Source organism: Natator depressus, chromosome 1 (assembly GCF_965152275.1).
Source record: "Natator depressus isolate rNatDep1 chromosome 1, rNatDep2.hap1, whole genome shotgun sequence".
NCBI lineage: Eukaryota > Metazoa > Chordata > Testudines > Cheloniidae > Natator > Natator depressus.
The window spans coordinates 289,474,716-289,498,317 of record NC_134234.1 but is presented as its reverse complement, the minus strand read 5'-3'; the positions used below and the strand labels follow the sequence as shown (position 1 = coordinate 289,498,317).

The window sequence follows — 23,602 nt, the reverse complement described above, 5'->3', positions numbered from 1 at the left end:
TGCATAGAATGGAACATATAGTAAGAAGATATTTATACATACAGAGAACATGAGACAATGGGTGTTATCGTACACACTATAACGAGAGAGATCAGTTAAGGTAAACTAAGTAGCACTTTCTGCCTCCAATTCATTTGCATACTTCAATCCCATTGGTTGAAATGAGACAGCAAATGAAACTTCAGTTCAGCACAGAGGTGCTTTGACAGAATGGCGGGTGTATGTTGAATTTCAAGCCTGGAGTGGGCAACTACTTCAGATCAGGAGTTATACTGGCTGAGTAGGAATGATACTGAAGATTTGCATTGGAGCTCCCTCCACACTATATCTGGCTCAGGCAAGGTCATTTACCTTTGTCCAGTGAAAGCTGTTTTAGTTAATCTAAATGATGTCCATTTGGTGTTACAAGCAGAGAGATTCCTCTGCCTGGTGCACCAAATGGGCACTTTTAAGAAGAAACTGCTGATAAAACAACAAAGAGAAGGAGAGGAGTGGCTTAGATGACATCACAATAAAAATTTAGATTTAGTGGCAGTGTCCTGAAAAATTGCTACATGTTCGGGAGTAGAGACTGCATTCCAGCTCCTTCCAGTTTGACTTCCATAACCAATGAAGCGTGCAGCCCTTTAGTAAATAAAGTGTCTCATATGAATGTATGTGTATATATATCTTTCCACCATGATAAAGTTGGGACAGGTGTAAATCTAGAGTAACTGAGATAAGGATATATGCTTCTGTACAATGTAGGCAAGAATTAGAAACCACCATAAATGCAGCCACTCAGGGTTAAAGAGCAGGGCCAGCCCCTCTGTGTAGAGACATGTAGAATGCAACATTACAGTTTAGAAGTGGAAGCGAAGAATGTTGTAGTCAAATGAAACTGCAGGATGAATTTAACTCAACAAAATAGATTGACCTAGGAAAAGATTTAACTAGACCCTTGGGACTAATTATCATAATAGTTATGTAACCCTTCTGCCAGGTAGAGTTGGCAGCAACAAGGCCAAGGTTCTAGGGGATTCTCTTAACAATACAATGATTTAACTGGGCAGCAGGAAACCTCACAGCCAGTACAACCTCTGCATTTCCTTTCATTTCGCTACTAGTCCCTACACCAGGTCTAAGGCATAGCCCCAGAGCTGCTTGTCAGTGATTTACCTCTGGTAATCACTGAACAGAAACTGAAACATAAACACCACCCTATACCGGAAACCTACTACCGCTATACTTACCTACATGCTTCCAGCTTTCATCCAGATCACACCACACGATCCATTGTCTACAGCCAAGCTCTACGATACAACTGCATTTGCTCCAACCCCTCAGACAGAGACAAACACCTACAAGATCTCTATCAAGTGTTATTACAACTACAATACCCACCTGCTGAAGTGAAGAAACAGATTGACAGAGCCAGAAGAGTACCCAGAAATTATCTGCTACAAGACAGGCCCAACAAAGAAAATAACAGAACGCCACTAGCCATCACCTTCAACCCCCAACTAAAACCTCTCCAGCGCATCATCAAGAATCTACAAACTATCCTGAAGGACGACCCATCACTCTCACAGATCTTGGGAGACAGGCCAGACCTTGATTACAGACAGACCCCCATCCTGAAGCAAATACTCACCAGCAACCACACACCACACAACAGAACCACTAACCCAGGAACCTATCCATGCAACAAAGCCCGTTGCCAACTGTGTCCACGTATCTATTCAGGGGACACCATCATGGGGCCTAATCACATCAGCCACACTATCAGAGGCTTGTTCACCTGCACATCTACCAATGTGATATATGCCATCATGTGCCAGCAATGCCCCTCTGCCATGTACATTGGCGAAACTGGACAGTCTCTACGTAAAACAATAAATGGACACAAATCAGATGTCAAGAATTATAGCATTCAAAACCAGTTGGAGAACACTTCAATCTCTCTAGTCACTTGATTACAGCCCTAAAAGTGGCAATTTTTCAACAAAAAACCTTCAAAAACAGACTCCAACGAGAGACTTCTGAATTGGAATTAATTTGCAAACTGGACACCATTAACTTAGGCTTGAACAAAGACTGGGAGTGGATGTGTCATTACACAAAATAAAACTATTTCTCTGTGTTTATTCCCCCCCCCCCACACACACACACTGTTCCTCACATGTTCTTCTCAACTGCTGGAAATGGCCCACCTTGATTATCACTACAAAAGTGTTTTTTTTCTTTTTTTCTCTCTCCTGCTGGTAATAGCTCACCTTACCTGATCACTCTCATTACAGTGTGTATGGTAACACCCATTGTTTCATGTTCTCTGCGTATATAAAATCTCCCCACTGTATTTTCCACTGAATGCATCCGATAAAGTGAGCTGTAGCTCACGAAAGCTTATGCTCAAATAAATTTGTTAGTCTCTAAGGTGCCACAAGCACTCCTTTTCTTTTTTTGAACAGAAACTGTGACTCTCAGTTGAGTCTAATCAACTCTGTCTTTAAACACCAGTAAGGGGACAGTCAAATAGTGTCTAGGACTCTTTAGGCACCATCCACACTCCCATCCCATCTCTATCAGGCTTTGACATACCTACTCCCTGCTTTGTGGATGAGATTCAGTTTAAAATGATCCCCTCAATCAGAGCAGGCTAAGTACAGTTCTGCTGCCTTTTACTCAAACAGGGTGGCTCCTTTATGAAAGATACAGTGCCAGCTTCTGCCCTTATGTACACAATTGCAATCCCATTGACATCAATGGGGTGGCATGCCTGTAACTGAGATAATTGGCCCCATGTGTAAGTTTCTTTCCCCTCATTCCCACCAATCATTGCTTATTTTTTCCTGTTCATTGCATTCTTCTGGGCTGGCATTTCTTCCTAGTTTGTTGACTGTTTTTAGAGTATACTTCCAACCCTGCCCCCCCCACCTCCACCCCCCGAAACCCCACACACCCAGCCACTTTAGCAGCACCAGGATTATTGATTATTGTCATAAATAGACTCTGAGGTCATCATAAGTCATGTCCATGACAACAGCATCCTTTTCAATCATCTTGCAATAAGTCATTCTTTGTCCTCTACGCCTTCTTTTCCTACCATGTGGCATCTGCCTTGGAGTAGCCATCTCTGTCTGATTGTTGAGTCCACAGGCTGCTGACCCATAAATGCCCAAGATATTTCTTAAATAAAGCTGGTGAAATGCATTCATCTTCCTATTATGGACTTCCACTATCTGCCACATTTCTGAGGTGTAGTGTTGGGAAGACAATAGTGTTGTTTAATCTCATTTTAGTGTATAGATGTATCTTATTACTTTTCCAGATATTTGACAAACAGGAAAATGCTTCACTGGCTTTTCTGATTCTGGCTTTCACTTTGTGAGTTGGCCATTAGCAGATATTGTACTTCAAAGATAAAGTCATCAACTCTTTCATACTCTTCTCGATCAATCTCAAATCTGCCACAGTTGACAGCATTCTCTCATATCTCTATGATCTTACTTTTCTGGATACTGATGCAAAATTCCACTTTAGCAGCTTCTGCTTGTATACTTATAAAGAGTCTTTTCATTCCACCCAACCTGGTATCCAGTATGACTATGTCTAGCTCTCACAGCTTATATTTTGCCCATACAATACCAGCGTCTTCAGCAGCAGCCATGGCTCTTCTCACCAGCAAGTCAATGACAATGCAGAAAAGAAGTGGGGATAGCACGCAACCTTGCCTTATACCAGTGACAATCTTAAACCATTCCAGGTTTCCACTCTCTGTCCTGAAGCAGCATACAGTCTCATCATATAACGCTTTTATCAAATTAACAATCTTTGCTAGAATTCCAAGATGTCTCAGGATTTTTCAGAAGGCTTCCTTACCTAACAGCAGTGCCTCGATCTGCAATGAGGACCCATTATGTTAGGTATTGTACACATGATAAAATAGTCCCTACCTGGAAGAACTTGCAATCTAAGTACACAATACAAAGCAGTGGATAGCAACAAATAAATAAGAAGGAAAATGGAGATGGGAGGATGAAGGTACAATAAAAGGTCACATCATTCAGGTTTCTAGTGTACATATCTTGTGTTTAATGATATTAATACCAGTTGTAAAATAAATCTAAATGTTTCTCAAAAACACACTCATTAAAAAAAAACTCCTTCTTTCTCACTCATCAGCCACAAAACAGAATATCCACCCATCCTCAACCACAGTATAGTCCCTATTCCCTTACCTATACTCCATTTATACATATAATTTCAGTTTCAACTCTGTTCCTAAAGGGAGGGCTCCCTTTAACCAAAATGCATGTAATACAAATACAACAACAAAATTAACAGGTTATCCAAATTTAAACACAATGTTTAGCAACATAATTTCAACAGCTACAATTTTTCCAGGCTTCTCCCACTAATTTGTGAGAATTTTATATGTTACATTAAACTATATTAAACAATAAGGTTTTAAAATCAAGCAACTCAAAAGTTAGAAAAGGGAAAAAATTAAGATTCCCCATGCAATCATAATTCTTCCCCTTGTATATATCCATTATAACACAGCCTTTATTTATATACAATTTTTTCCCTATAAGATGGTCAGTAGGGTTTGAACCAAGGGTCTTAAGAACCTCAGCACAGGCTTAATCTACTTGGAGAAATCAGTAGCAGAACTAGGCTGTTATCCTCTGTGTGGACCAATCCATAGAGAGGGACACAACACATACTTTGCCAATGGTAATATAACTATACAAAATGACTGGAGGATAGCTAATGTGACACCAATATTTTAAAAAGGCTCAAGAGGCGATTCTGGCAATTACAGGCCAGCAAGCCTAGCTTCAGTACCAGGCAAACTGGTTGAAACGATAGTAAAGAACATAATTATCAGATATATAGATGGACACGATATGTTGGGGAAGAGTCAACAAGGTTTTTGCAAAGGAAAATCATGCCTCCCCAACCTATTAGAATTCTTTGAGGGCATGGTGGTGAAGGGTGATCCAGTGGATATAGTGTATGCCCCCATATTCTTCATAGAGATATTGTTATGATATGAGTATGGCATAATTATGATGTATTTTGTGCAAGATAAGGCATGTGACAGATATAATTGGAAAGGTTATAATTTACTGAATATGATTATCCTACTTGTATGCATGTATCATTTCTGCATCTGAATATTGAGTACGTATCTGTACTACAAATTGTGTTTACACATGGGGAACACTCACCAGACAGAAAGCAATCAGTCCAGCAGGCTGGCTGGAAACAAGTCAATGGACCATTAGGGAGAACAATAAGTATTAGAAGATGCTAATCTCCCACCGGGGAAGCTTTCCTGAGAACGTTACAAACAGCCTCTGAGTTATGGGACATGTGGGACATGTGACCAAGTTGCCTGGTACTAAACTCCATAATAATATTAGTGTTCTTCCCCTGACCGGGGTGGTAATCAAACTGGGAGACAAAGGATTCCCGCCATATGCAAAGCCTATTTAAGGCAGAGGAATGACATCATCGGGTTCATTTTTCACTAACTCCCCGCCCAAGAAAGAAGGCTGCTGGAAACACCCAAGAAACAAAAAGACTGAGCTGTGGTGGAAGGGCTGAGCCCAGGCTAGAGGGTGACTGGCCTGTAAAAGGAATATCTGGAGTTTTAAGCTGCAAGCAAGTCTCTGTAATCTGCCTAAAACATCAGTTTGGGTGAGAATTTGCCACTTGTAACCAATTTATTTAGTATATTAATATTAGATTGTGTTTTGCTTTATTTGCTGGGTAATCTACTTTGATCTGTTTGCTATCCCTTATAATCACGTAAAATCTATCTTTTGTAGTTAATAAACTTGTTTTTGTTTTATCTAAAACCCAGAGTGTGGAATTCATAACTGGGGTGCAAAAGCTGTTGCATATCTCTCTCCACATTGAGGAAAAGGGCAAATTTCATGAGCTTACACTGTGCAGCACAAGATGGTATAATTTTGGGTTTGCACTCCAGAGGGATGTATGCACTTGAGTACTGGGAAGTTCTCTAGCTGACCTCAGCATCTGTGTGTAAAGCTGCAGATGGGTGTGTCCTTACCTTTTTATATGCTGGTTAAGTGCAGTCTAAGCCTGGCTGGCTTGCCTCAGCAGTACAATGAAAGGGCCCAGGCTGGTGGATCAGGCAGTCTCAGTGGTACCCCAGTTCCAAGTGGCACCCTGGGGGAACCCATTACAGTGTACTTGGACTTTCAGAAAGCCTTTGACAATGTCTCTCACCAAAGACTCTTAAGCAAAGTAAACAGTCATGGGATAAGAGGAAATGTCCTCCCAAGAATCAATAACTGCTTAAAAGACAGAAAACAAAGGAGGGAATAAATGATCAGTTTTCAGAATGGAGAGAGGTAAATAGCAGTGTCCCCCAGAGATCTGTACTGGAATCAGTACTGTTCAACATATTAATACATGATCTGAAAAAGGGGTGTCAGGGTTCCTCCCCACTCTGAACTCTAGGGTACAGATGTGGGGTCCGCATGAAAGACCCCCTAAGCTTATTCTTACCAGCTTAGGTTAAAAACTTCCCCAAGGTACAAACTTTGCCTTGGCCTTGAACAGTATGCTGCCACCACCAAGCGTTTTAAACAAAGAACAGGGAAAGAGACCACTTGGAGACGTCTTTCCTCAAAATATCCCCCCAAACCCTAAACCCCCTTTCCTAGGGAAGGCTTGATAATAATCCTCACCAATTTGTACAGGTGAACACAGACCGAAACTCTTGGATCTTAAGAACAATGAAAAATCAATCAGGTTCTTAAAAGAAGAATTTGAATTAAAGGAAAGGTAAAAGAATCACCTCTGTAAAATCAGGATGGAAAATACTTTACAGGGTATTCAGATTCAAAACACAGAGGATCCCCCTCTGGGAAAAACCATAAAGTTACAGAAAACAGGAATAAACCTCCCTCTTAACACAGGGAAAATACACATAAAACAAAAGATAAACTAATCCACCTTGCCTGGTTTACCTATACTGGTTGCAATATTGGAGACTTGGATTAGGATGGGTTGGAGAAGATGGATTTCTGCCTGGCCTCTCTCAGTCCCAACAGAGAACAAACACGTAAACAAAGAGCACAAACAAAAGCCTTTCCCCCCACAAGATTTGAAAGTATCTTGTTCCCTTATTGGTCCTTTGGGTCAGGTGCCAGCCAGGTTAGCTGAGCTTCTTAACCCTTTACAGGTAACAGGATGTTGCCTCTGGCCAGGAGGGATTTTATAGCACTGTATACAGAAAGGTGGTTACCCTTCCCTTTATATTTATGACAAGGGGTAAATAGTGATGTGGCAAAGTTTGTAGATGACACAAAATTACTCAAGATAGTTAAAACCAAAGCAAACTGCAAAAAGTTACAAAGGGATCTCACAAAACTGGGTGACTGTGCAACATGGCAGATAAAATGGCAGATAAGATACATGCAAAGTAATGATATTGGAAAGCCTAATATCAACTATACATACAAAATGATGGGATCTAAATAAGCTGTTACCACTCAAGAAAGAGATCTTGGAGTAATTGTGAATAGTTCTCTGAAAGCATCTGCTCAATGGGCAACAGCAGTCAAAAAAGCTAACAATGTTGGAAACCATTAGGACCGGGATAAAAAATGAGACAGTAAATATGACACTATACAAATCGATGGTATGTTCACAATACTCTGTGCAGTTCTGGTCACCCCATCTCAAAAAATATATATTACTAATGGAAAAGGTACAGAAAAGGGCAACAAAAATGATGAAGGGTATGGAACAGCTTCTATATGAGGAGAGATTTAAAAGACTGGGGCTTTTCATCTTGGAAAAGAGACGACTAAGGGAACGATATGATAGAGGTCTACAAAATCATGACTGTTGTGAAGAAAGTGATTATGGAAGTGTTATTTACCCCTGTACATAACACAAGAACCAGAGGTGTCATAACCATACAGCTAAGGGTAGCCTAGAATTCCTCCTTCCCTGTAAGGGGTTAAGAAGCTCAAATAACCTGGTTGGCACCTGACCAAAAGGACCAATGGGGAAACAAGATACTTTCAAATCTTGTGGGGGGGGGGGAAGGCTTTGTTTTGTGTATTCTCTTGGGAAGCAGAGAAGCATCAGGTCAGAAAACTCCTTCTCCTATAAACCATCCTAAAAGTCTCTCATATTACAAAAATTGTAAGTAAAAAACCAGGCAAGGCGTGTTAGATTATCTTTTGTTTTGCTTGTGAATTTTTCCTTTGCTGGAGAGAAGTTTATTCCTGTTTATTGTAGCTTTGAAACTAAGCCTGGAGAAAGTTCTGCTGTGTTTTTGAATCTTTTGTTACCATGTAAAGTTATTTTCCATCCTGATTTTACAGAGGTGATTTTTACCTTTTTTTAAAATAAAATCTTTCTTTTAAGAACCTGACTGATTTCTCTATTGTCCTAAGACCCAGGGGTTTGGGTCTGTGATCACTTTGTAACCAATTGGTTAGGATATTATTCCCAAGCCTCCCCAGGAAAGGCAGTGTAAGGGCTTGGGGGGATATTTTGGGGGAATAGGAACTCCAAGTGGTCCTTTCCCTGATTTTTTGTTAAATCACTTGGTGGGGGCAGCGTACCCTCCAAGGCCAAATAATTTGTGCCTTGGGAAAGTTTTAACCTAAGCTGGTAGAAGTAAGTTTAGGGGGTCTTTCATGAGGGTCCCCACATCTGTACCCTAGAGTTCAGAGTGGGGAGGGAACTTTGACAAGGGGTCATCTAATTAAATTAATAGGCAGCAGGTTTAAAACAAATATAAGAAAGTACTTCTTCACAAAACATACAGTCAACCTGTGGAACTCATTGCCAGGGATGTTGTGAAGGCCAGAGCCATAACTGGGTTCAAAAAAGAATTAGATAAGTTTATGGAGGATAGGTCCACCAATGGCTATTAGCCAAGATGGTCAGGGATATAACCCCATGCTCTGGGTGCCCCTAAGCCTCTGACTGCCAGATGCTGGGAATGGAGAAAAGGGGATGAATCACTTGATAATTGCCCTGTTCTGTTCATTCCCTTTGATGCATCTGGCATTGGCCGCTGTTGGAAAACAGGATACTGAGCTAGATGGACCATTGGTCTGACCCAGTATGGCCATTTTTATGTTCTTATTTGTGAGACAGCAGTGAAATGGTGGATATGATTCTCGGTTCTATTCCTGGCTCTGGGAGCAGTGCGGTCCAGTGGTTTAGAAGCAGAATAACTAAGCTCATGATTTTGGCACATTTATTTTGAAAGGTTGAGTGGAAGGGACTTGAGGCTGTAATGTTAGAGACCTGGGTTCTCTTCCTAGCTTTGCCAATGCCCAGGTCTGCCAGACCTTGTATAACCTCTGTTTTCTTATATATAAAATGGTGGAATGACAGTTTCTGCCTCCGGAGCTGAAGATGTGAGGTCAATATAAGACCTGTGAGCTGTACAGAAATATTACCAGTATTCAGTCATTGAGACCAAACCTTCTGGCTCCCAGCCCAGTGCAAGTTTCCCCGGTATAAAGGATATTTGGAATATCTTTATATTTTAGTTTAAAATTACAATAAAAATACATTAAGATTGCAAAGTCTAACACAAAATTAGGAAATGCTAGAATCAAGATTGCTCCCAGAACCTTAATTTGGCCCCCTTGTGCATCTGTATTATGATGCAGTCTTTAATTATATGATCACATATTATTTTTTCCACAAGACCCTTGTCTTAAGGATGGAATCTTCAGAAAATTTAGCTGCCATTCTAACGAACATCTGCTGAACATGTGTGAACTTGAGATTTTTTTAGTGAAGTTTATAACTTGGCCAGATTTGGGCTGATTTTCATAATGATGGCACAAGGCACATCGCTATCAAAAAGGGCACCACATTGCCAAATTTCGAAGTCCTGGCCCCAAGTATGCAGATGGTAAAGCTCTTCAAGGAAAAGGTCATCAGAATTTATTTTTAGCACAGGTAAAATAATGAATTTTTCTGTAACCTCATTCTCAGAAACAGCTGAACCATTTTAGCTTCCAAACTTTCCAAACTACTTCGGCCTGACGCAGACACCAGGCATGGAAAATTTCAGCCCTAAAGGTTATAGTGCTGCAAAGATATGAGCAGCTGAAAACTGGATCATGTACTGGGACGTGTCAGGCGTGTAATAATAAGGGCTGGGAGAGTTTGACACTTTGTCTGCCAAATGCATGAGTGTCATGTGAAAGGTGTCACACTTGACAGACCTTCATGGGCCAAGTGCCCTTGTCCTCTCCTTCTCCACCTTAAAAAAACAAAGCCAAACCACATCATACAATTATTTGGTCCAGGCTTACTGAGAGGTTGGGGGTCTCAGCTTATCCTGTAGATCGGGGTGGGCGAAGTACAGTGCCATTTTAAGCTGGCCCGCGAGCTCCCACTGGGGCGCTGGGTCACGGGTTGCACCATGCAGCTCCCGGAAGCTGCGGCATGGCCCCACTCCAAGGGTCAGGGCTGCTCCACGAGTAGGAGCCGAAGAAGGGACATGCCACTGCTTCCGGGAGCTGCTTGAGGTAAGCGTCACTTGAAGCCTGCACCCAAGCCTCTCCCCATGCCCCAACTCCCTGCTCTAGCCCTGATCCCCCTCCCACTCTCCAAACCCCTTGATTCCAGCAGGGAGCACCCTCCTGCACCCCAAACCTCTCATCCCCAGCCCCACCCCAGAGCCCGCACGCCCTGCTGGAACCTGCTCCCCTGCCTCAGCCCTGATCCCCCTCCAAACCCCTCGGTCCCAGCTCACAGCAGCCTCCTACACCCCGAACTCATCCCTAGCCCCACCCCAGAGCCTGCACCTCCAACCAGAGCCCTAACCCCTCCACACCCCAACCCCAATTTTGTGAGCATTCATGGCCCGCCATACAATTTCTATTCCCCAATGTAGCCCTCAGGCAAAAAGTTTGCCCACCCCTGCTGTAGATACTACATGTATGTCTGTGTGTGGGGCAGGAGCTCTTACCCATGAGGAAGAGTGCATAGGTCAATTGATCTTGGAGGCCTTGTTGACTCTGGGAATCTAGGAAGTTGAGGAGGCTCCCCCCTCACTACTGCCACTCTGGTATGACACCCGCTCCCCTCCCCCCACCACTACTGCCCCTCTGGTCTGACACCCGCTCCCCTCCCCCCACCACTACTGCCCCTCTGGTCTGACGCCCGCTCCCCTCCCTCACTACTGCCCCAGGTCTGACACCCGCTCCCCTCCCCCCACCACTACTGCCCCTCTGGTCTGACACCCGCTCCCCTCACCCCGCCTTCTCGGTCTCCTCGGCGCCCCTCCCGTTCCATCAGGCAGGGCCAGGAACCCGGTTGGGTAGCCCAGGAGGCGTCTCCGGCAGCAGCCTCCGCCCAGCCACCTGGCTGCTGCTGTAGCGGCCGCAACGACACCCCCTTTGTCACCATTCCCCGGGAAACCGGCGCCTTGTACTTTGGGCCGCGAGCGGCAGCCGGTCAGGGAGCAGCAGGGGCAGCCGCCTGCCCCAGACAAACACAAGGGCTCCCTCCTGCTGCTGCTGCTGCTGCTGGGGACACGTCATGGTGAATAAATAAATAAATAAATAAATAAATCCACTCACCCAGTGGCAGCGAGAGGAGCCGGCGGCGGGATTAGATCCAGCCCACCGAGCCCAAGCTAGAGACCAGGTAACGTAACCGACCCCTCAGGAGGGAGGAGGCGGAGGCGGCCGCTTATCTCGGCGCTTGCCTGGGCGGGAAGGGGGCTAGCACCAGGGCTAGTGTGCGTGCCCATCGTGCGTGCCGGCTGCTGCCCCCGGAGTGTGGGCAGCGGGCCGGGAGCCGCTCTCAGACACGCGCTCCAGAGCCTCCGCTGCCGAGGCTGGGGTGTGAGTGGGATGCAGGCGGCCCAGTGGGCTCACTTACTGACACCCACCCTGCACAAACAGCGGCTGGCACTGGCTTGTGTGCGGAGAGAGGATGCCCAAGCAGGCTCGCTCATTGCCACAGATTCCCCCCCCCCCCCACGAACTGCTGCCCTTGGGTTGTGGGCAAGGGGCAGGTATCCCAGCACAGCCTCAATCACTGACACACACACACTCTGTGTGTGTGCGCGCCAGAGGCACACCACAGTTGCTGCTGCCCTTGGATTGTGGGCAAGGGGCGGGTACCCTAGCACGTGACAGCCTCAGTCTCTCTCTCTCTCACACACACACACACACTCACACACACACGGCACCACTACAACTGCTGCTGCTCTTGGATTGTTTGTGAGCTGCAGGTCCCCCCCCCGCCCCACTGCCAGCCGCTGCCGCAGGCACACACAAAGAGCGGCGGCCAGTGCTCTCTCCCATCCCCGCAAGCTGAAATGCCCCTGTGTGGCTGTGGCTTGGGCACCCGGCGCCCCCCGCCAGTCTCCGGAGCAGCGGGGAGAAGCGCAGAAGCCGCCCCCGCTGCGCGGCCCTGCACCATGGCGCGCTGTAGGGCGCTGACGGTGGGACCGCTCCATCCCCCGCGGGATGCTTCTCTGACCGCGAGGCCGGGGCCATTCCTGGGACTGCTCGTTATTATGAGGCTCTAGCCGCGTTGGGAACCGCTGCTTGGCAGCGCCGGGGGCAGAGGAGGTGAGCGCGCTTGGCTCACGCCTTTGTGTCTGCGCTGCAGCATCACCACGCGCCTCCTGAGCGCTCTCATCACACAGCCCGGCCCCCGTCTCCTCCCCCGCGCTGGAGCTGCCCCAGGCTGGGCGTGCTACTGGGCAGACCACGGGCCACCGTGGCCCGTCTCGTTGTCAGCGCCCTACAGCAACTGGCTTGCCCAGGGGCAGAGCCGTGGGGTGCAGCTGCCGGACAGGGACGGGCCGGGGGCGGTGGCTGGCGATGCTCAGCGAGCGCGGCGGCTGCTTCGGCCCCTCCCCTACTCCCCACCCTGCGGTGGCCAATAGGAAGCGGCGCGGAGGCGGCGGCTGGCCGCTGGAGAGGAATGGAGGATGAGGACGGGAACCGGATGCGCCGGGGAGGGGAGGTGGGCTCGGCCGCCCGGCATTGCCCGGTTGGTTCGTTCAGGGGAAGCTGGGGCCGCCTGGAACCCAGCCCTGCAGTGCTGAGTTCACTCAGCATAAGCCTGGCAAGGGCTCGCTGGAGGTGGCTGTGCTGCCTGCCGCCCGGAGACTGCTCGAGTCTAGCGCACACTGTACCAAGGCACTTGCACACTGGGGAAGGCTCCAGAGGGAAACGTGGGAACTTCTAAAAACAACAACTCGATCAATTTATTATTCTGAGAGGTGGGGCTGAAGGAAGTAGAGATCCTGTCTCCTGAGCTGTGGGAAGATTCGGCCAGAATAAGTCTCCCGACTCTGCAGCTCTTATGTATTGCTCTGATTACTACTACAATCATTCTGGTGTTGGTTATGGTGGATGATATTTATTGATCCAGCGGTGTCACTGGCACGGTATAGAGGGAGAAGTAGACATGGGGGAGTTCTTTTTGTTACTGCAGCTACTTCATATACTTCAGCATACTTCCAGATATAAGGGGTGCAAAGTAGTCCTAAAGTTCCTTCAGGGAATGTTTCCAATTTAAGGGGCTTCCTTAGCAGGAGGAGCATAATTAGCCCTGCTCTACCACCCTGATTCTGTTGCAGGGTGCCCTGGTACATGGGGCATCAGTGAGGCACTGCCATGCCTCAGCTATTTCTGGCTCCTGGAATGGCCCATATAATGTTACAGCTGAAGCACAAGTTTAGAGCAGGCCAAGAAGCTGCCCACCGCTAAACCATGCTAGGTTTAACTGTCCCCTGGCAGTCCTAGTATCCAGAAGGCACATTATCTCCTCAGTCTCTGTCCCAGGCACAATATCAACATAGGAATGAGTCCCCCTGAGTTTTCACATTTAAGGCAGGGCCATTTCAGACATGCAGAGTGCATCACATGCCCATTGGTGAAGTAGGAATCTTACTAAGATAATTGTTGGAAACCTGTGTGGTTAAAACATCTGAGCAAACTGAGGTCACTGGCTTGTGGAGCCTTCCATATATGTTTCACTGGTCTTAATAGTAATTCTTTGCATTGCTGTAGCTCAAGCTACTTATCAAATAGTAATGAAATAGGTGCATACAGCTTTCTTTGCAGGAGTGGGGCTGTAAACTCAACAGCACACCAGATAAGCCTAGCAACATACCAGCCCAGGTCTAAAGAGAGTTGAATCATATGAAGGTCATGCTTAAACGCAAATATTTTGGACAGATAGAAAAAGCAGAAAGAAATTACAAAAAAGGCCAATAAAGGAAAGGAAAATGGTTTATGTTTAAGTTACTTATATTTGGTAATATTAATAAGATACATACTTTTTTTAAAAAAAGAGAACCTTCTCCCCTCTCCTTTAGTTCTAGACTGCATATTAAAGTTCTTTAATATTGAAGGTTTCTGATATTGTTTTTGATAAAGAATGCTGAATAAATGCAGTTTCTCTGACCCTTAAAATGAATTTATAAATTAATTTTGAGGGATAGAAACTGGTAAGTATCACTTTGATCAGAAGAGAGTTGAAGATGGCTTTTTCTATTAGACATTTCTCTTAAGTGTGTAACTTAGTATGGAGTAATAACTGTATGAGGAGTTGGTGGTAGTTTTAATTTAGTATTGAGCTTTTATCTTAGTGATTTTATCTTTTCTGTTTTCCACAATAAAAGCAATAGTTGTCAGGACTGCCCCCAGTTAGAAGTCATTTCCTTTATCATAAAAATGTCGCTCTACTAGAATACCCAGTATCTGTGTTCGTTCCACCCATATTTATCCTTCAAAATACACCTTTACATTTCCCCCTTCTGTTTTCCTATCATAGCCTTCAGGGGTTATAGTTAGGCTAAAGAGGAAATGTAATCTTAAAAAAGGGATGACAAACATCAGAGGGTGAAAGGTAAAAGACAAAGTGGAAGGCTGGGTGAGTTTCATCCTGGGGGAAGTATTATTACTTGCAGGGATTTCCTAGACCTTAATCTTTCCAGGTTAGCTAATGTAGAATAGTAGATCAATTTTTCAATGATATGCTTTTTAGTTGTTTTCAGCTTTATCTTATTTTATTGTTTAGGTAGTTACATTAGCTACCTGTATGCCATTGCAAGGTTGTGCTTATTGATGAATCGTAGGTCATTCCATCACAAAGTTGTTCTTCAGCCCTTGGCTTTGCTATTTTGTAAAACATTGATCAGTTATGATGCTAATACTGATACAATTTTAATGTGCATAAGAGAAAAGTTAATGAACAAGTGAATAACATGAGTCTCAAACTTAATGCAATTTGAAAATATAAAAGACACGTCTCTAGTTATACAATGTATACTTGTCCTAGAACTTGCAAATATATTGAGTTATAGGAATGCTATTTTGACAGGGTCGGGCCAGATGGCTATAGGAGAGTAATTTTTTTTCCAAGCTCTAGCAGCGGGCGGCAAAGCGGCCTTCACCTCCTGAAGTACTCGCCGGGGGGTACAAGGTCTGGAGAGCCCCATGCACCGAGCAAGCATCAGGGGATCCAGCCAGTCTCCCCGGTCATAGACCAGGAGGTCTCCGACTCTTGTGACTTCTGCCAGAATCAAGCTCTCGCACACCGAGCAGGACTCCGCCACCTGCACACGGAGCTGGGGGTTGTGTAGCAGGGGCTCCGCGAGGAGATCTGCACCCTCGGTGGTCATATCGGAGCCCTCGGATGCGGTGCAGGATGGCGTGGGCCAGTATGCTCCATGCCAAACTGCCTGCACCATAAAGGAGCCTCTGTAGGGCCTGGAGGCGGAAGACACGGACCTGAGTGTGCAGACACTTCAGGCCCTGTCCTCCTTTCCTTCAGGGGTAGATGAAGAACCCCTACAGGGGCCCAGTGCATTCCTGACCAAAAGAACCCCAGAATCAATGTCCGGAGGTTGGTCAGGAAACCCGGCGCCGGGACCAGGGTGTTAAGCCGGTACCAGAGCATGGACAGGACTAGTTGATTAAGCACCAACGCTCTCCCTCGGAGGGAGAGACATCAGAGTAGTCCCGTCCATTTCTGGAGCTGCTCTATCACCCCACCCTCTAAGTTTTCCCAGTTCTCCAGCAGAGAGGGATGCGTGGCAGAAAGGTAAACGCCGAGGTAGAACAGCGGACCCGCGCTCCACCGGACGGTCTGAAGCGCGGGTGGGAGGGAGCTCACCTGCCACCAGTCTCCTACCTCCAAGCCAGAGCTCTTGACCCAGTTGACCTGGGTGGAGGAGGCTGCCGAATAGATGGCCTGGCAAGCCTCCATCCGCGCCAAGTCACCCGGGTCCTGGACCACGAGGAGCACATCATTGGCGTACGCTGACAGGACCAGCCGCAGCTCCGGCTCCCGCAGCACCAACCCTGTCAACCTCCTCCGGAGGAGACAGAGGAAGGGCTCGATCGCCAGAGCGTACAGCTGGCCTGAGAGGGGGCACCGCTGCCGTACTCCTTGCCCGAAGTTGACCGGTTCGGTCAGGGTCCAGTTGAGCTTAACCAGACACTCTGTGGAAGCGTACAGCACCCGGAGAAAACCCACAAACTGGGGTCCAAAGCCAAACGCCCGCAGAGTGCTCAGGAGGTACCCGTGGTCCACCCTATCGAAAGCCTTCTCCTGATCTAGGGACAGGAGGGTGAACGACAGACCGTCTCTACGCCCGAGTTCCAAAAGGTCCTGAACCAGAAATAGGTTATCAAAAATACTGCGGTCCGGGACGGTGTAGGTCTGGTCTGGGTGGATCACGTCCGCCAGCACAGACCCTAGCTACAGCGAGATTGCTTTCGCTACGATTTTGTAGTCCATGCTGAGGAGCGAGACGGGACGCCAATTTCGTAAATCGCGGAGGTCCCCCTTCTTCAGCAATAAGGCGAGCTCAGCTTGCATGCATGAAAGAGGGAGGACCCCCTCTGCAGAGACTCGGCCCAGACGGTGACTAGGTCTGGGCCGAGGACGTCGCAAAACACGAGGTAGAACTCCACGGTCAGCCCGTCCATGCCTGGAGACTTATTAGTGGGCATACGACGGAGGGCTTCCAAGAACTCGGCCAGAGTGAGAGGCAACTCTAGCTGGTCTCGGTCGCTCGCGCTGACCGTAGGGAACTCCTCCCAGAGCACTCTGCAAGTGCCAGGGTCGGTCGGATCTGGGGAGAAAAGACTTGCGTAGAAGGCTCGGGCCCTCCCGCACATCTCCGCCGGTTCCGTGAGGGTGGTGCCGTCTTCTGCCAGGAGGCAGGTGATGTGTTTCTTGGCCCCCTCATTTTCTCCAGGGCATAGAAGAAGCAGGAGCCGCGATCCATCTCCCGAAGGAGGCGGATGCAGGATCGAACAAAGGCGCCCCGGGCCCAATGTTCCTCGAGGGCCTGGAGCTCCTCCCACTTCTTTCGGCATGCTCCGCAGAGGAGCGGGTCCTCGGGGCTGGCGGCCAGATGCCTCTCCAGCTCTAACACCTCCCGTTCCAACTGCTCTATCACCGCATTTCTCCGTCAGCTGGTGCCCCGGGTGTAGTCGCGGCAGAAAATCCTGGCGCGCACCTTCCCCAGGTCCCACCATCGCCGCACCGCAGGAAAGGCACGCCGCTGCCCTCGCCAGGCCAGCCAGTGGCAGGTGATTAACAGGAGTTGGGGTCAGGTAGAAAGGGACAAGCTGTGGGGTGGACAATTCGGGGGGGGGCACATGAACCACCGTACGATTGCCCAGAGAGTCCTGTTTGGTTGGCTGGTGCTTCTGGCCCATGCGGTGGAATCAGGGTGAGCAGCTGAGTCCAGAGGCAGATGTTAGACAGCCAGCAAAGATGGTGGAGTGGGGGGGTGAAGATCGTAGTGTGGGGGTTGGGAGGACACAGATGGATCGGGGGGCAGCTCCATGCCACACCCCCTGTGTCCCTACAAACACAGTTAAGACACAGTCAAGCCCTCCTGCCACACGAGAGCACAGTTCGAAAGTTACTCAGTCTTAGGCCCCCTCCACAGCAATCTGTTCCTCCGGTGGACAGCTCTTTCTTTGTCTGTTCCGGGCTTTCTTTTTTGCATTCCAGAAATGCCGGAGCAAGTGATAAGAGTCCTCTCAACTGGAGACGGGTCCGCAGACAAACAGCAAGTGGCTGGGTCTGTGGGCTGGGTCCTTCCACTCCCTCCCTCTGGGGAAGCGGGCCGGCAGGCACCCCCTCTCTCGGGGGGGGGGTGTTTCAGCTGGAGCGGCAGCAGCGTCCAAGGGTGGGGGGGGGGGGACGACTAACAGCCGGCCGGCAGCCGGCCAGCACTCTAGCAACAGCAGAGAAAAAAAAAACAACAAAAAGAAAAGAAAGGGGGGAGAGCATCTGGCCCGGTCGCGGGGGAGGGGGGGAGCCAAAAGCAGGGGCAAAAAGCAAGGAAAGCCCAGGCCAGAGGGCAGCAGCAGGAGAGCAGGCTAAATAGGTCCCTTTTCCCTGGGTAAGGTAACAGAGAAGGGTCCAGAACAATCAGGAACCTTCTGGAGGCATTTAAGACAGGCTGATTAGAACACCTGCAGCCAATCAAGAAGCTGCTAGGCAGGCTAATCAGGGCACCTGGGTTTTAAAAAGGAGCTCACTTCAGTTTGTGGTGTGCGTGTGAGGAGCTGGGAGCAAGAGGCACTAAGAGCCGAGAGTGAGAACACAGACTGTTGGAGGACTGAGGAGTACAAGCATCATCAGACACCAGGAGGAAGGTCCTATGGTGAGGATAAAGAAGGTGTTGGGAGGAGGCCATGGGGAAGTAGCCCAGGGAGTTGTGGCTGTCGCACAGCTGTTCCAGGAGGCACTCTAGACAGCTGCGTTCCACAGGACCCTGTGCTGGAACCCGGAGTAGAGGGTGGGCCCGGATTCCCCCAAATCCTCCCAACTCCTGGTCAGACACAGGAGGAGTCGATCTGGACTGTCGGTTCAGAAAAATGGCCAAGCTGAGGACTGCCGTGAAGCTCCAAGGTGAGCAAATCCGCCAATAAGTGCAAGACCCACCAAGGTAGAACAGGAACTTTGTCACAACTGGTGTGAGAAGTGGGATCTGGTGTCCACAGCGTAGCGGAAGAAGGAGGGTGTTTGGAAGAAAGGAAAAAAAAAAGGGGAAGAGGGTCTATTTTTATTTTTTTTTCACCACAATGGAGGAGGTAGTGCGGGCACTGATACAAGCCACAGCTGCCCAGCAGGAGGCTACTCGTGTCCAGGCAGCCGCCCAACAGGAGGCAGTGCGGCTGCAGCAAGAGAGTAATCGCCTGCTCATGGACCAGGCTGCTCAAGACCGGGCTATGTTGTGGGAACTGGTAAACCAGGTAAAGGCCCTTACAGAGCTGAACCGTGGCCATGATGGGACACAGATCATGTGGGCCAGCAATTGGCTGCAGAAAATGACGCGGGAGGATGATGTAGAGGCATACCTCCTGGCCTTTGAGAGGACAGCCCTGCAGGAGGCTTGGCCCCGAGAACAGTGGTTTGGCTTCCTTGCTCCATTCCTGTGTGGGGAGGCCCAGAAGGCCTACTATGATTTGCATGAAGAGGCTGTGGTAGACTAACCCCAGCTGAAAGCAGAGATCCTGGCCAGATCTGGGGTAATGACCGCAGTGCGGGCCCAGAGATATCATGAGTGAAGGTACTGGAAAAACAAAACCCCGTGGTCCCAATTATATGACCTCATCCATCTCGCACAAAAGTGGTTACGAACTGAGTCCTGGAGTCCGGAGGAGATACTAGAGGTTCTGGTCATCGACCGGTACATGAGAGGACTACCACCAGAACAAAGCCTGGGTAAGCCAGAACAAACCCTCCACCTACGACGAGGTTGTCGTGCTGGTAGAAAGGCGAAGGACGGCGAGGGAGCTGACCCGACCAGTTAAGGAAGAAGCACCCTGGCTTAAACTAGCAGCACCAAGCCCTAGAGCTCGGGTGACTGGGCCACCAGGAGAACCCAGGTGGAAAAAGAGAGGGGTGAAAGCTCACCAGAAGCCACAAAGAGTCGGAGCACTGAGGGGAAGAGGATCGTGATGTTAGACTACCCAAACCAAGAGACCGGGGAATGCCTAGGGCTCCATGCAGTGGGGGGGTGGAGGAGAGGGATAAACATGGGGAAATAGTTTTACTTTGTGTAATGACACATGCACTCCCAGTCTTTATTCATGCGTAAGTTAATTGTATCCAGTTTGCAAAGTGAAACTATTTCTCCATGTTTATTCTCCCCCACCCCACTGTTCCTCATACATTCTTGTCAACTGCTGGAAATGGCTCACCTTGATTATTACTACAAAAGGTTCCCCGCGCCTCCCCGCTCTCCTGCTGGTAATAGCTCACCTTACCTGATCACTCTTGTTACAATATTTATGGTCACACCCATTGTTTCATGTTCTCTGTGTATATAAAATCTCCCCCCTGTATTTTCCACTACGTGCATCCGATGAAGTGAGCTGTAGCTCACAAAAGCTTATGCTCAAATAAATTTGTTAGTCTCTAAGGTGCCACAAGTACTCCTTTTCTTTTTGCGGATACAGATTAACATGGCTGCTACTCTGAAACCTGCAATAATATACCGTATTCTAGAATTTATGTACTGTATTTGTAAGTAGTGTACCAGAGGTTCAAAGCACAGTTCTGTACCGCTTGAGCTGAATATACAGTACAGTTGAGACACATTACAGACTAGATATCCAGAGACTGGCGTCCAATCTTGAAGCAGTGCAGGTATTTTTATTGTTCCTTTCTTTCTCTGACCCCCCACTGATGGACTAACATTGAATGTTTTCACATAAGAAGTGTGTTTTAATGAAATATTTGAATGAGGAGAGGATGGTTGTTGTGTCCTACTCATCTTACCTAAAAGGCATTGTAAGCAATCGTGGTGGAGTCTAGGGAATGCCACAAAGAATCAGTGCAGTAGGTCTGCACTCTCTTTTGCCACAGAGCTGTGCTCTGTCTGGGTGGTCTGTCCACTGTAGCCCAGAGAGGTTTGGGGCATGAAGCGGCTGGAGTAATCAGATCAACTGGCCACTACTGTCCCCCAAATAGGATGCTATTAAAGTACACAGAATACAGTAACAGTAGTGGAATATTTCTGCTAGATGGAAGGATACCCTTTGGTTTTTGTGGAACATCCCTGTGCAGAGTTAATGTAGTCAGGTTTTGTGCATTGGAAAGGATTTGGGCCATGATGTACAAGGAAAGGGAAGTGGTTCCGCACATAGGGGCAGCATGGAGCAAGCATGAAGATGAGAGATAGAGTCTTGTGTGACGGAAAGGAAGAGTGAGTGGGAATGTGATGGGATGTGTGTGTGCCTTGAAGGACACTGAAGAGGTTAAATCCCTTCAGTATGGGATGAGCGAAGAGATTCTCCTTCTTCCACTCCTCACAGTGACCACATCTGCTGTCAGATTTTGAAGGATGGCTCTTCAGCTGGGGCTCAGTAATAATACTAGTCCCATAAGAGTTAAGGGCTCCGGCAAGCGAGGAGGTGATTATTCTTCCAGTCTAAGTAGAGAGGACTGTGTTTCGTAGAGCCACATGGCTGAGATTGTTGGTCTTTTAGTTATTGCCACTGCTACAGAGGAGAATTTGAATTGTTTAGTTGATCCCTACCTAGATTCATTAACTGTGTGTGTTTATTTCTGTCACCTCGATGAGAAGAGGACTCTTCATATTTGTTTTCCCGAAAGGATGGACCGGAATTGTTTAGCTGAACCCTACAGAGAAGGGAACATTTTTTGTATTTGATTAAACTCTGGACCAAGGGTGACCCAAAACTGCTCCTTTGACTCTATCATAAGGGAATCCCCCTGTTTATTTCCCCACCTACTTGAACGGTTTATTTTGATGCTTCTGGGGAGAAAAATTGACTGTATTTTCCTGCCAAGAAATAGACCCGAAGAACTGTTGCTTGACCTAAAGAGAGAGGGACTTGTTAAAATGTGTTTGAAATTTTGTTTCCTTCAAGGGATTGGTGATTCTTTGTTCCACGTTAGTGTAGTGTTGACATTTTCATTGGGAGTAAGCAGAGTGATACGAGAAGAGAGAAAGGGAGGAACTAAATGGTAGAGAGCCTTGAAAGTGAAGACAGGACATTTATTTTACATGGGTCTAAGGTGGATTTGCTTCTAATTTTGGGTCAATCCAGCATCACATTCATTGACTTTCTGACTTCTGCCACCCTGGAGGCCTTGGTCATAACCCTACGATGAATCAGTAGCTCAAGCTGCCTGAAACCCCTTTTCCACTGGATGGCTTGGAAGAGACTGGCACACTCCAGAAATTAGGAGAAGCTGGGCTGGGAAGAAAAGTTTTTTGGCCTGGAACCTATAGTCAACTATAGTTCTCTGGGAGTTGGTGCTTTGCCCTTGTAGACACAGTGGATAGAAATTGAAACCTACCTCTTTATGACTATGGGGTAAATCAGGCACCTGTCTATAAACAAAGTCACTATTTCAATTTCCAAATATTCTGCAGCATCATTAGACTTATATGTTTAAAACATATCAAAATGAAGCCCTAGCTCTTAGTGTAGTGTCCATCTACATTTTTTTTACTATCTACCTTAATCAAATCCAAACTTCTCTGGAAAAATTTGACACTGCCTCCCACAAACACAAGGCTGTAAGCTATTTAGATGCAGATATCTCAGTTTAGATTGTAAGATTCTGGAGCTAGGGACCATCTCTCTTACATGTGCTGTACAAGGCTGAGAATAGTGTTAGTGCTTAACAAATAAATAAATTCACACCCACAAACCTTGCTCACTTATCTTTAAGGATGCTGAAGTGAATTTCAGAACAACACAGCCATTAACAATCAAGGAGGTTGCCAGTAAAGACACTGTTAACATCCCACCCAATCTCAAAATTTCAATTCACCTCCCTCTACCACCCACACACCACAGTGCCAGCCAAAGGAGGTTTTGAGTCCAAGGCCAGCAGTAACACCATCTAGTGCAGGGATTCTCAACCTTTTTCTCTCTGAGCCCCCCCTCAACACGCTATACAAACTTCAGGGCCCAGTGGAGGGGGGGAAAGGGTCTCAGGGCATGCGTCTTGGACATAGGCATAGTTTGACTTCTATTTGTGGGGGGCAGGGGCCAGCGGGGCTTGAGCCACCTCCACATGGCGGGGTCCAGGGAGGGAGTGCCACCTCCACCCCCTGACTCACCTCAACAGGCTACCTGGGTTGTGGGGGGTGGGGGGAGATGTAACCAAAAATTATAACTCAAAGGTGGGGGGCTTAGCTCAAAAAGTTTGAAAACAGCTTAGGGTGCAAGGATGGGGTACCTAGGGGCTGTGTGTGGGCAGAGGGGTAGCTCAACTTGCAGGGAGGAGGTAGCTGGGGCTGTGTGCACACAGGGGGTGTCTGTGGGTGCAGGGACAGAGGTGGCTAGGGGCTGTGTTCCAGCAGGGGGTAGGTAGCTCAGGGTGCAGGGAGGGGGGTGGCTAGGTACTGTGTGTGGGCAGGGGATAGCTCAGGGTGCACAGAGGGCATAGCTCAGGGTGTAGGGAGAGGGTATTAGGGGCTGTATGCTGGGAGGACTCCCCTGCAGTCCCTGTTTCCGGAGGGGTGTGCCAGCCACAGAGCCGGGTCTCTCTGCCCGGGGCGCTCTTACCAGCTTCCTCTGCGGGAGCAAAATGGGCTTGGAGCTGAGGA

At 47.7% G+C, this 23,602-nt stretch overlaps 1 protein-coding gene across 1 annotated transcript in view; it reads left to right on the top strand.

The window, feature by feature from the left end:
* The first annotated feature begins 11,373 nt into the window (after positions 1–11,373).
* The window catches only part of SLC16A7 (solute carrier family 16 member 7), a 134,115-nt gene continuing 121,886 nt past the window's right edge, over positions 11,374–23,602 (top strand). Inside the window, exon 1 of the mRNA XM_074942150.1 lies at positions 11,374–11,658. The gene's annotated coding sequence lies outside the window, so the exon portion shown is untranslated. The remainder of the gene's footprint in view (positions 11,659–23,602) is intronic.